Here is a 12,427-nt window from a genome sequence, read left to right as displayed (position 1 = left end):
TCTCTGATGGTCTCAAAAAAAGTTATGATGTTTTAGATTATATGGACTTTTCTTTATGTTAGAATGGAACTAACAACACAGAAGCAAAATGTCTCCTCAAATGATTTTGTTGACACATCAATGCAGCTAAAAATACAGCTCCGGACTTTCACTCCATTTTGAGGGTACAACAATAAGATAGTATAGTGCAAAAGTAAGCGTACTCATTCTATTTTCATCTTTTCTAGTTCCCATTTCATCTCAGACACATTTATTTTCTTTTTGTGATGTCAAGCCCAGAATACTCCAAGTCAAAATAATTTCTTAGGAAGGAAAAGGAAAACTTCAATGTTTGGGAAGATGTTTTAAAAATTCTCCTTGGAAATGATTTGATATTATATTCCAAGTCAGACCAAATGATTTTTTGACTTGTAAACTATGCAAATTTTCCTTGTGCCCCATCAAGCCTGGGATGTTGATAAATAATAGAAAAATTTTGCCAAAACATATGAAAAGAGACTTCTCATTGTCTTAAAAATTTCCCAGCCACAGTGGGAAGATAAATGCACTGTTTTAATTCATTCTCTCACCAATCCTAAATACTATATAAGTCAAAAAATCTCCCTTTATAACCTCTGGCATATGTTTAAAATCCTGTGTCCCCATTGATGATATATTTACAGTGGGAAGTAATATAACACACACACACACACACACACACACACACACACACACTCTTCCATTAGTTTTTTCTCCTAATACCCAGTTGTCAGTCATAAAATTCCAGAACTTCCTTTCCTTAGTTTACCCAGAGGTAACCAGACCCCAAAACCTTTGACAAATCCTTATGAATAACTGATACTCCAATTTATCTATTAAAATAAAATGACTAAAAGTCCTTAGCTCTGTGCTTGGTATACAGGATGCTCACAATATTGACTCTTACTTGTCATTATTAAAATTATTTTTTGTTGTCATTACTCTTCTAACAAGAGACAGACTGAAACCATACAATCATCAGGTTTTGATGAGGCAAGGCAGAGGGAACTGGCTGACTCCACAGCTTATTCTCCGTCTTCCACAGTCTATAGTTACTGGTGGGAGGTGGCTGCCCACGGTCATTACATTGCGCAGATTCCCTTGTGTGTATGTGTGATCATGTGCCTAATTCTCACCAATATGAGTAAAAGTAATGTGTATTTCTCTTGGGCCAAGGCTTTTTAAAAGGCAGGTATCTGTGCATGCTTTCTTTCCCCTTTAACATCTGGATTAAGATGCCATGTTTGGCACACCAGGCGTGGCAAAGTTGCAAGATGGAAGAATCTTATCCCTGGCATTGTTGCATTGAAGGCTACCCCCTCTGAGTGTTGTGAACAACACAGAAACTCATGTATTTAGGGATGTATATGTTATCACAGCTAATGTTATCTCGGTCAATACAATGTCAGTGGACTAAACCAACACTATTCAAAGAATGATGGGGCAAAGTTTACAAAATGTTACTGGTCCATGACAATGCAAGCATGGAAATTGACAGTAAGAATTTAGGAGATCTATAACAACTGGACAATGTACTTTTTATGTCTACTGAATATTTTTTTTTTAAATTAGGCTTATAGCTGTGAATTGCATAAGACTGTTGAATCACAGTCCTGTACCTCTGAAACAAATAATACATTATATGTCAAAAAAAAAAAAGATAGCAAGAAGGGAAAAATGAAGGGGGGAAATCGGAGGGGGAGACGAACCATGAGAGACTATGGACTCTGAGAAACAAACAGGATTCTAGAGGGGAGGGGGGTGGGGGATGGGTTAGCCTGGCGATGGGTATTAAAGAGGGCACATTCTGCATGGAGCACTGGGTGTTACGTGTAAACAATGAATCATGGAACACTGCATCAAAAACTAATGATGTAATATATGGTGATTAACATAACATAATAAAAAAATTCCTTTTAATTATTATACTTTAAAAAAATTAGGCTTATATTTTGCAATTCTTTTATTTCATTTTATTATTTATTATTACACTGGTTTATGATGGATTAGAAATTTAAAAAAATAGGCCTCTAATAGATGGTTTGAGTAGCACTTGGTTAAAAGACTGCTATTGTCCCTTCCAGAAATGGCATCTTGTTTGTGTTGTACTCTCAGGCACCTACTTCTAGCCAAGTAATATATGTAAGGATCCCGCCTGGTGGCCACATCCTCTTGTACTCCAAGGATGGGTTGTTCTAAACAACCTAGCTCAGGATGAGTACCCTCTTGCAGGGAATATTTTTGGCTATCAATGAAAAGTATTTCCAAATTTCTGTTGGGTGTTGAAAGCTTACCTTTATTATTTATAACTGCAACTGCTAACTCCTAATATTCCATTGATTCTTGTTCATTGAAATAAAAATATCTTTCTTCGTCGACCTCTGCCTGAACTACCTTTTGCTTAGCTTCTGACTACCTTCCTTGAGGATTCTTACAGGCCATTTCCCACTTCCTCCCAAGCTCTCCAGCCCTTTACTAACTGTAAAACAAATGGAGCGCCCCCCATAGACCCTATGTTCATTCCTTAATGGTCTGCAACGATTGTGCACTGTGTGTCTTTCTCCACAGGAATTCTTGCTTTAGGCTACTTTTAATATCCGGAGCAAATATTTTTAAAATTAAGTATTTTTATTTCTTGGCAGTACAGTTGATAATGTCACTTATGTAACAGTGATTTCAACAATTTGTGATTTTTCCTTTAACAACATGAGGATGCTCATCCAAATACTAGGCTGTAGAGGAAATGCAATATTTGATCAGGAGAGTGCCTCTAGTCTCAAGATGCTTTTAGTGAAATTACTAGAGTGTGAGATAAAGTAACAGGCGCCCTTATATCCAATTATTCAACATGTTGCACTGTAATTATCCTTATATTTATTTTTGCCTTCTGCATTAGATGCTTTTATGTTCCTTAAACGCAATGAAACTTTACCTTTCCTCTTTAAAAAAAAAAAAAAGTATCTTTTTTCATCAGTTCCTTCAAGTGGCTTAAAACAGGCACTCAATAAATGCTTCTTTTTAAAGTTTTTGAACTGCTCTTTGGGGAGACAAAAATCTTTACTTGAATATAGTGACAAAATCTTAGTTAGGGCTACCATCTAAGGGATGATTACTGTAGCCTAGTAAGAGGACAATGGTTTGTAGAACCAGAGGGGGACTAGCTTCAAATTCTTATTTCTTATTTATTTTTTTAATTTTTTTACGAGCTTAAAATCCTCATTCCACCACTTAGTCTTTTTTTTTAAAGTTTCAGAGGTAGAATTTAGTGATTTCTAAGTTGCATATAACACCCAGTGCTCATTACATCATGTGCCTTCCTTAATGCCCATTGCCCAGTTACCCCATCCCCCACCCATCTCCCCTCCAGCAACCCTCAGTTTGTTTCCTATAGTTAAGAGTGTCTTATGGTTTGCCTTCCTCTCAATTTTCATCTTATCTTATTTTTCCCTCGCTTCCCCATGTCCATCTGTTTTATTTCTTAAATTCCACATAAATGAAATCATATGGTATTTATCTTTCTCTGACTGACTTATTTCACTTAGCATAATACCCTCTAGTTCCATCCATATCATAAGCAGTCTACACATTCAAAGCAATCCTTATTAAATACCATCAGCATTTTTCATAGAGCTGGAACAAACACTCCTAAAATTTGTATGGAACCAGAAAAGACCCCAAATGGCCAAAGGAATGTTGAAAGAAAAAAAAAAGCTGGAGGCATCACAATGTCAGACTTCAACTCTATTACAAAACTGTCATCATCAAGACAGTATGGTACTGGCACAGAAATAGACACATAGATCAATGGAACAGAATAGAGAACCCAGAAATGGACCTTCAACTCTATGGTCAACTCATCTTCAACAAAGCAGGAAAGAATATCCAGTGGAAAAAAGATAATCTCTTCAACAAATGATATTGGGAAAACTGGACAGCTACATGCAGTAGAATGAAACGGGACCACTTTCTTACACCATACACAAAAATAAACTCAAAATGATGAAGACCTAAATGTGAGACCAGAATCCATCAAAACCCTAGAGGAGAACACAGGCAGCAACCTCTTTGACCTTGACTGCAGGAACTTCTTGCTAGACATGTCTCCAAAGGCGAGAGAAACAAAAGCAAAAATGAACTATTGGGACTTCATCGAGATAAAAAGGTTTTGCACAGTAAAGGGAAACAGTCAACAAACCAAAAGACAACACCTTTGGAATTGGAGAAGATATTTGCAATTGTCTTATCAGTTAAAGGGCTGATACCTAAAATCTATAAAGAATTTATCAAACTCAACACCCCAAAAACAAAACAAAACAAAAAAATCTACCCCTTAGTCTTGAATAAACTTAAGCTATTACTGCTCATCCTGTTCCAGCTTCAGTTTCTTCATTTGCTAAAATATACCTCTCAGGCTTTTACTGTAGAGATTAAAGATAACATATGTCAAGTTGTGGCAATTAAGAGGCCAACAATACAAAAGTACTATTTTTCATCTGGTTCAATCTCAATTACTTTACTCATGCTACCAAAATTCAGCAAAGCAATGTGACATCCAGAACTGTTTTTTAAGTTAATGTAGCAAAGCTGGCCAGAAGATTCTTATATCCTTAGTTCCAGCTTTATGATGGCTTCAGTCCTTTCTATAAGGATTAGTTCTCCCTAAGATCACTTATCTTTTTTTTTTAAGATCACTTATCTTAAAACTTACATGCAAAAAATAAAGTTGTAAGTGTAGATGAAGGGAAATCACTTATAAGAAACAATCTGATGTTATAAATAAAAAGCCAAAGCCCTTAAAATTTTGCATTGCTTGGCTATATAGAAATGATCTCCTAATCTGAAATTCCTTTCAGTTACTCATGGGAAGAAGGTAGTTCATCCTTTACGGGGTGGATGAGTGGAAAACCCTGTGTGTTATTTATTAGAAACATTTGCAGGGAGGAAAGTATTTTATTAAGTACCTGTAACTGCAAGGTGCTCACAAGTTCAGGAAAAAGCATATCCATAACATGGAAACATTTTTAACAATTTCAACTCAAGCTGTCATCATTCCTTCCACTAATTTCCTGTTTACACACCTTGCTAAGTCTGTCTTTGGTCTCAGCACTGCCCAATGACTGAACAGTGTTTCTTACATCTTTTCTTTTTATTCAAACCACTTGCTTATGAAGGGATCTGGGAAGTAGTCAACAGAACCAAAAACAATGAGTGTTTTCTCTATACATGGCACGGGTTACTGAAGAGAGACATTTTAGATTTAACACTCATAGTTTGGAATTTATTAGAATCAAAGCAGATGTAGCACTGTTATACCTCGATAATCTCTGCATAATTTGGAAGGATGTGGAGTGTGCTTTTTATGAGAATGACAAAGCCAAATGCTTACAGATGCTAAGACAGCAGTATTGGAGAAATTGGAAGCGATGTTATTGGCAAATCATATAAAAATGTCAAACAGTATGTGTGAGTGTGTGTGTGTGTGTGTGTGTGTGTGTGTGTGTGTGTGTTTTCATTTCCCAGCAGCAGGAAATGATGCCACGAGGGAAAATCTGAAGTGAAGTAAAAGAAGAAAAATAATCATATTGATTTGAGGTTATGTTGATGAAAGAAAAAGAGTGGAAAGAAAAATATATAAAAGGCCAGTGAATCTCACAAGAGGCGGCACTGGTCATAATTTTAACAGGTAAAACTTGTTATCTTCTGTAGCCAGTACCGTGGTTCTTCCCATTTTTCCTACATGTTATAGTACTCTGGTTGTCACTCTGCCTTAATATTTCTAGTCGGCACACACCTGCCTTTTCTCTACTTCTCTCCAGGTGGAGATACCAGCACACCTCTAAGTTTGCTCATGACTGGAAACAGGTTGCTTCCCTTAGGATGTGCATCACCTCACTTATATGTGGAATATGAAAAAGTCAAACTCCTAAAACCAGAGAGTAGAAGGTTGCTGAGGGCGTTAGGGCAGCGAAAACAGAGAGATGATGATCAAAGAGCACAAAGTTTCAGTTACAGAGGATGGATAAGTTCTGGATACTTAATGTACTGCGCGGTAACTATAGTTAAGAATACTGTCTTGTATACTTGAAATTTACTGAGAGAGTAGATCTCAAGTCTCACTACACAAAAAAATAAGGTAACTGTATGAGGCTTGATTGTGGTAATTACTTCATGATGTATACACACATCAAGGTATTGCATGGCACACCTTAAAAATCTATAATTTTTGTCAATATGCCTCAATAAAGCCAGAGGGCGAAAAAAATAAGGTACTATTTTCCCAGAACTTCTAACCAGGTGTTTCTCAGAGCTGGCCTGAATTTACCATGGGTGAAGATACTGCCTCTGCTTCAGCCTCAATGATTTCCCTCCCTGAGGAACTCCTAGAGGGCTGAAAATATCCCTTTCCTATGCATGTTCCTACATTTTCACTGACGCTTCTATTACATGGAAAGCACCCAGAGCATCTCGATGGTGCCATTTTGTTAATATCCAACACCACTGGAGCTTGGACTGAGCATTTTAGGGTACAATCTATGATAAATATTGGCTGGCAGGCAATTTTTTACACAAATTAATATGTTAATGGGCTGGTAGAAGTAAAAATGAGTGACTTTCTGTTGTCAGGGGTTTAGTTTTATACTGGAGAAATAAATGGCAGGTATGTGTTGCTTCTCACAATGTGTTCACTTATTTTTGTGTGCTTGTCTGAGGGACAAAGTAACAGATGTGAGACAAAGGCTTTCCCTCGGAGAAGCTGGGAAATGTTTTACAGACAAATCCTCTAAAAATGGTCTCATTACTTTAAGAAGAGCCATTATTTAATTTATCGGACACTTTGTATGTGCCAAGCACACTGTTAAGTATGTTTTATCCTCCAGGTGGGAAAGATAGGATTGTGTGCTGAAAATGATGATCAATTCTATACCTGGTAAGAAGCAGACCCAGGAAACCAGGATTCTAATTTCACTGTTTATGCCATAATTCTGAATCCCCCTGGCTGAGGCTCCATGAAACTCCTCTCTGTTGAAGAATGAGAATGAGTTTACTAAGTAGAACTGAGAGAATGTCTCTGGGAGCACTGACTAAGGAGGCATCATCCATGTTCTGGAAAAGGCAGCATATAGCTGGAAAATATGCAGCATCATAAAGGAGATGTTTTTAAGTTGGGCTTGAATGGTGCATGAATTCTGGCTGCGTGGCCATTTGTTGTTAGCTTTCTTACCACACATGCCACATTTTCCTCTGCCTATTAGAAACTTAAATCTCCCAGCTCTGATATTTGGATGAAAAAAAAAAATCCCTTGTGTATAGTTATGGGAGAGGACTCTAAATTGACTCTACTAATAAATAAATCCCAATTCCCCAGCTAAAGTGGGCATAATCAAGCTAATCAGGTCAATGATACTCAATTCTGGGACCTAGGTCTGAGCTAAGTTTCTATTTCTTATCGAATATAAAGGAGAATACATAGAGTCTCTGGTATGAGTGACAGCAATTTGCGGATTATGGGGTAAAGCCTGCCTGAGACATGGGCCAATAATGAGACAGCAGTCGTACGAATGGAGAGAGAGAGAGAGACACTGAACCCTGATCATGTCATTTAGGTCCTTGATCAAACCATACCCCGAGTTTTCAGGTGAGCCAGTGCATCCTTTTCACTGTTGAAATTTGAATTGGACTCTCCTGTAACTAAAACCTGTTAGTAAATACTTAATCAGATTCTATACAGCTGCACCTTTATGGTCGTGGAAGGGGAGATGCTGGTTTTCAATATGAAGAAGTGTGACAAGTACATGCTAAAAAGCAAGGAAGAGAAGAAGTTCTCTTGTTGTTGTTGTTGTTGTTGTTAAATTGAGGGGAAATTCATATTTATTGAAAGACTACTGAGTGTCAGGCAGTGTGGCAATTCATTGCCATATATACAACCTTACGTGACCCTTCTAACTTTATGAAATAGCAGTACTATATACCTATTTTATGGGTGAAGTGCTGAGAGGTTAGGCAAGTTGACTAAGGTTACATAGCTAAAAAAAAAAAAAAAAAAAAAATGATAGAGCCATGAGTAAAAGTCACGTTGTTGGTTTGTTTCCAGACTAGAAAGCCCATGTGCTCTTTGCAATGTAATAAAAATCCTCAACATGGAACTGTCAGCTAGAGTAACATGGGGTATAACTAGAAATGTTAAGTCATAAGAATGTAATTATTTTGTAGGAGACTCAACTCACGGTAAATTCTGCCTCTCTGAATATCTTAGAAAGTCCATCCCAATTGACAAGTTAGATGGAGAGAGGCTGATATGGAAATGTCCAGAGATCACGGACAAAAGAGACAAGTGTTCCTGGGAAACTGAAGGTAGTTGACTTTGCTACCAAACTAAAATTTGGTGGCATACAGGCACCCTTTTGATTCCTAGATCATTTCCTGGGATTATCATCTGGCTCTGTGAGGCATTTCCCCAGAAAAACCAGGCACAACCTTGACTCCTTTGGCAAGATTTGATAGAGAATGGATATTTCAAGGTAAATAGCCCCTTCTTACTAAGAAATGAATGTCTCGGGACTTAAATCATTGAGGTTCATGATTTGTGAGACTTGGGAGTCCCCCAAATAAGTTGTAGCTAGGGTTAACATTAAGTAAAATTGTTAAATCCAATAAACACACCCACTCATCTATTATGATCCAGAAGGCCCAGCAACTATGTTACCCTTCCAGGGGATACTGCTTGGCTACTGTTGTGTGACAAGGAGCAAAGCAATTACATAGGAATCTCAAAGATTTTCCACAGTGTCTAGGGGAAAAATATATAAATACATATATAATGAAACAGACCAGGTGGCCAGCTAGAGAGAAGTCACTTTAAACAGAAGAATCAGCTGAATATGACCACTAGAGGACCCAGGTCTGTTAACTCAAGAGCTTTTGATCTTTCCAGAGAATTCAGAACCCTATAGCTTTAGATGAACATTCCTAACATTTAAATTCTATCAACTCACCCACTAAACAATCTACAGACTCTTCTGATCACCACCTTTCTGCCTCTGACTTTACCCAAAAAGCAGGACATTAACAAATGTGTTTTTGGTGGTTGTGTGTTTTTCACTGTCAGCAACCAGCTTTTCGTCTTCTGCCCCATAATAAATCTGCACATGCTGCAGCCTTTTTCACATCATAGCCAAGGAAGGGAACTATTAAAAAATAATAATAGTAAAAATTAAAAAAAGAAAAAGCCACCTTTCTCACATTGTCAGAAAAACCATAAGCTACTACAGCAGCTTTAAGGTCCCACCAAGGATCATAGGCACTTGTGGTGATAGGCAATAAAGCCATAATTGCAAGAGTGCCTATAATATGAAGTTAGGTGTGAAGAAGGATCTATAAACTGACATGCAGTGATTAGTATCACACTTCAATGTGAATTTTTGAAGCTGAATAAATTTTTTAAAAATATGACACAATACTTTCAAAATACAGACTTCTGATCCCATCTGTCAAGGGTTGTTTTTTTTACCTATTACCAGCTGTTTTTAAGGTGTCAACGAAGACTTCCCTATTGATCATGGAAATAGAAACTATTTCATGAAATTTTCTTTGCCCTGATCACTATCAAATAATTATAGGAAATTACTTCCCACTGGTGTTTGAAAAGGTTTTTTGGGGTCTCCTTGCCCATTTAAACTAGTTTTGTGTGTCACTGGATTCTAGTGAGGTAATGGATGTGTTTTAATTATATTCGAATTGCCAGGCTTTGTATAGAAGGTGCACATTTTTGCACTGAAAGGAAAAGCAATCAGCAATTTTTAATAAAGAAAATCTTTAGCTCTGACTTCGCTGTCACTGCTTATCTTACAGAAGTGGTTTGGGGATTGTGTGGTTGACACTTAAAATAGGTAGTGTGCCGATCAGAGGGTAAATATATTTCTCCATGGAAATGGGTTTTCCAGTGGGAGAAGAAATTTTGTGAAGTGAGCACGATGGGATTAAATTTTAAGTACGATCATGACAGGTGGCATGACCCTTGAGCACTTTTCACGTCTCAGCAGAATCCAGAAGAGACGCTGTTCAGCCTTGATCTTCAAAAAAAGGAAAGCTCTGAAACAAAATATGAGCAGAGAGCCCCCTGTAAGCCCATAAGCTTAAGAGCCTGCAAGATATAAAGGCGGCTATAAGTTAACAGGTCAGGGCTCTTGCCATGGGACCCCTGGCCTATGCAACAAATAGATGGAACGGCTTTAATAATCAAGAGAGATCTTCTGGAGGCGGGGGGGAAGTGGCAAGGAAAAAAGTACACAAAGGAAAGCTTGAGGACCCCAGTTTCCTTTGGTTGGTGAGAAAGGAAATATCTTCCTACTTGCCAAAGAACTAGTAGGTGGCAGAAATACTCCTGTGTGGTTTCCATGTGTGAATGTGTGAACACTTTTTAAGCATACTATCAATATTCACAGATCTGCAATGGCTAAGAGAAAAGAACAGAACAGGTTTGTATACCCTGGGACATGATACAGAGCACTGTCTTTGCATTATCTTTCTACACCATTTTCAACAGTAATGTCATCATCTTTTTGCCCTAACCCCCTTACCTTTAAAGAAGGGAATAGCCTGAGCCAGGGTAAGATGTTAGCTACAGCCAGTGGACTGGATTTAGGACCTTCATCCTAACAGGGGGGAAAAAATGGGACAGGGAGAAGCCCAGGGCTATAGAGCTAGAAAGGTAACGGGAAACAGGGTGGCTTGGAGGTTATCTGATCACTCAAGGAAACATCTTAGTCCAACATGAACTGTCCATTAATGAAAATGCTGAATTCTAAGCTCCACTGGTTAGTGCAATAAGGCTGCTAAGCACTCTAGCCTTATCATGACTGGCTCCAGGGCTGAGCAGAGACTGAGTCACAGTGGGCTGGCGGTAGGGCAGGAACATTCCCTATGAAGGCTGAGAAGAGCAGATCCCAACGGACTCATAGAGATACTGATAGAATTATCGAAGCAGAAGAAATCTCTATGAAATGTCTGGTCTATCTCTTTTCTCTAAGAAAATTTCTCTGCCAGCCAGGATCAGCGAAATATATTTACCTAAACACAGATGCAGAACTTGACATGTCCCTACTCCCCCAAGTTTTAGGAGAGAACAAAATCTAAAAGTAGATTTTTCTTCTTTCCTATTATAAGCACTTGATAGATTTCCTATAAAAAACACTTTACATGCATCTCACAAATTTTGATCTGATCTATTTTCATTATCATTTGGTTTAAAACATTTTCTCATTTCCATTGTAGTTTTTCTCTTGGGTTCATGAGTTATTTACAGGTATGATGCTCAATATTCAAATATTGGGACTTTCCAACAAACCTTGCTGTTAACCAATTTCTGATTTATTTCTCCTGCTGTCAGAGATTGTATTCTGTAAGATTCCAGTCATCTGTATTTTGTGACTTCCTTTATAGTCCATTTTTGATGAATATTCCATGTATACTTGAGAAGACTTTATTCTGCAAGTGTTGCCTATGGTGATAGGTAAATGCAATTAGGTAAGCTCAAGGTGAATTCCAACACTGTTCACAAATCTTCTATACCCATATTTGTTATTTTTTAAAGATTTTTATTTATTTATTTGACAGAAAGAGAGAAATCACAAGCAGGGGGACTGGCAGAGGGAGAAGTGGCTTCCTGCAGGGAGCCCGACGTGGGGCTCGATCTCAGGATGCTGGGATCATGACCTGAGCCGAAGGCAGACACTTAACCAACTGAGCCACACAGGCGCCCCCCCCATATTGGTCTTTTTGTCTCGGTTTCTTCCAAATACTAATGCAGGGTGTTAAAAATCTTCAACTCCATTTGTAAATTTGTCTTTGTCTCCCTTTAAGATCTGTCAATACCAGTTTCAACCATTTTGGAAAACTACGTTATTTGGTGCATGTCCATTTGTAACTGTGAAGACTTTCTTTTGAATTAAACATTTTTCATCATTACCTTTGATCATTATCTCTTGTAATACTCCATCTTGAAATCAATATTATCTGATAATAACAGAGTCCCTACAGCTGTATTGTGCTGCTTGCATGACACATCTTTTAACCATAATTTGGCCTCAAACTATCTAGGTCTTCATATTCAAAGTCTGTCTTCTGGCATTAATGTATTTCACACATTGTTTTCTTACGCAACGTGAAGTCCATTTGCATTTGATCAAATTACTGACATTAATTAATTTAGGCATTTGCTGTTTTTCATCCAGGTCACCTGTTTGTTGTCCCTATGTTCTTTCTGCAATTCCTTTTTTCTTGGATTAGTTGAATATCTTATTAAAATTCTAATTCTAATTTATCCATTGATATTTTAGTTACTGCTTTCCTTTTTTGGTGGCTATTCTAGGGATTCCAATACGCCTCCTTGATTTATCTCAGTCCTCAAAGA

Source organism: Zalophus californianus, chromosome 5 (genome assembly GCF_009762305.2).
Source record: "Zalophus californianus isolate mZalCal1 chromosome 5, mZalCal1.pri.v2, whole genome shotgun sequence".
Lineage (NCBI taxonomy): Eukaryota > Metazoa > Chordata > Mammalia > Carnivora > Otariidae > Zalophus > Zalophus californianus.
The sequence above is the reverse complement of the archived record's forward strand: the minus strand, read 5'-3'. Positions refer to the sequence as shown.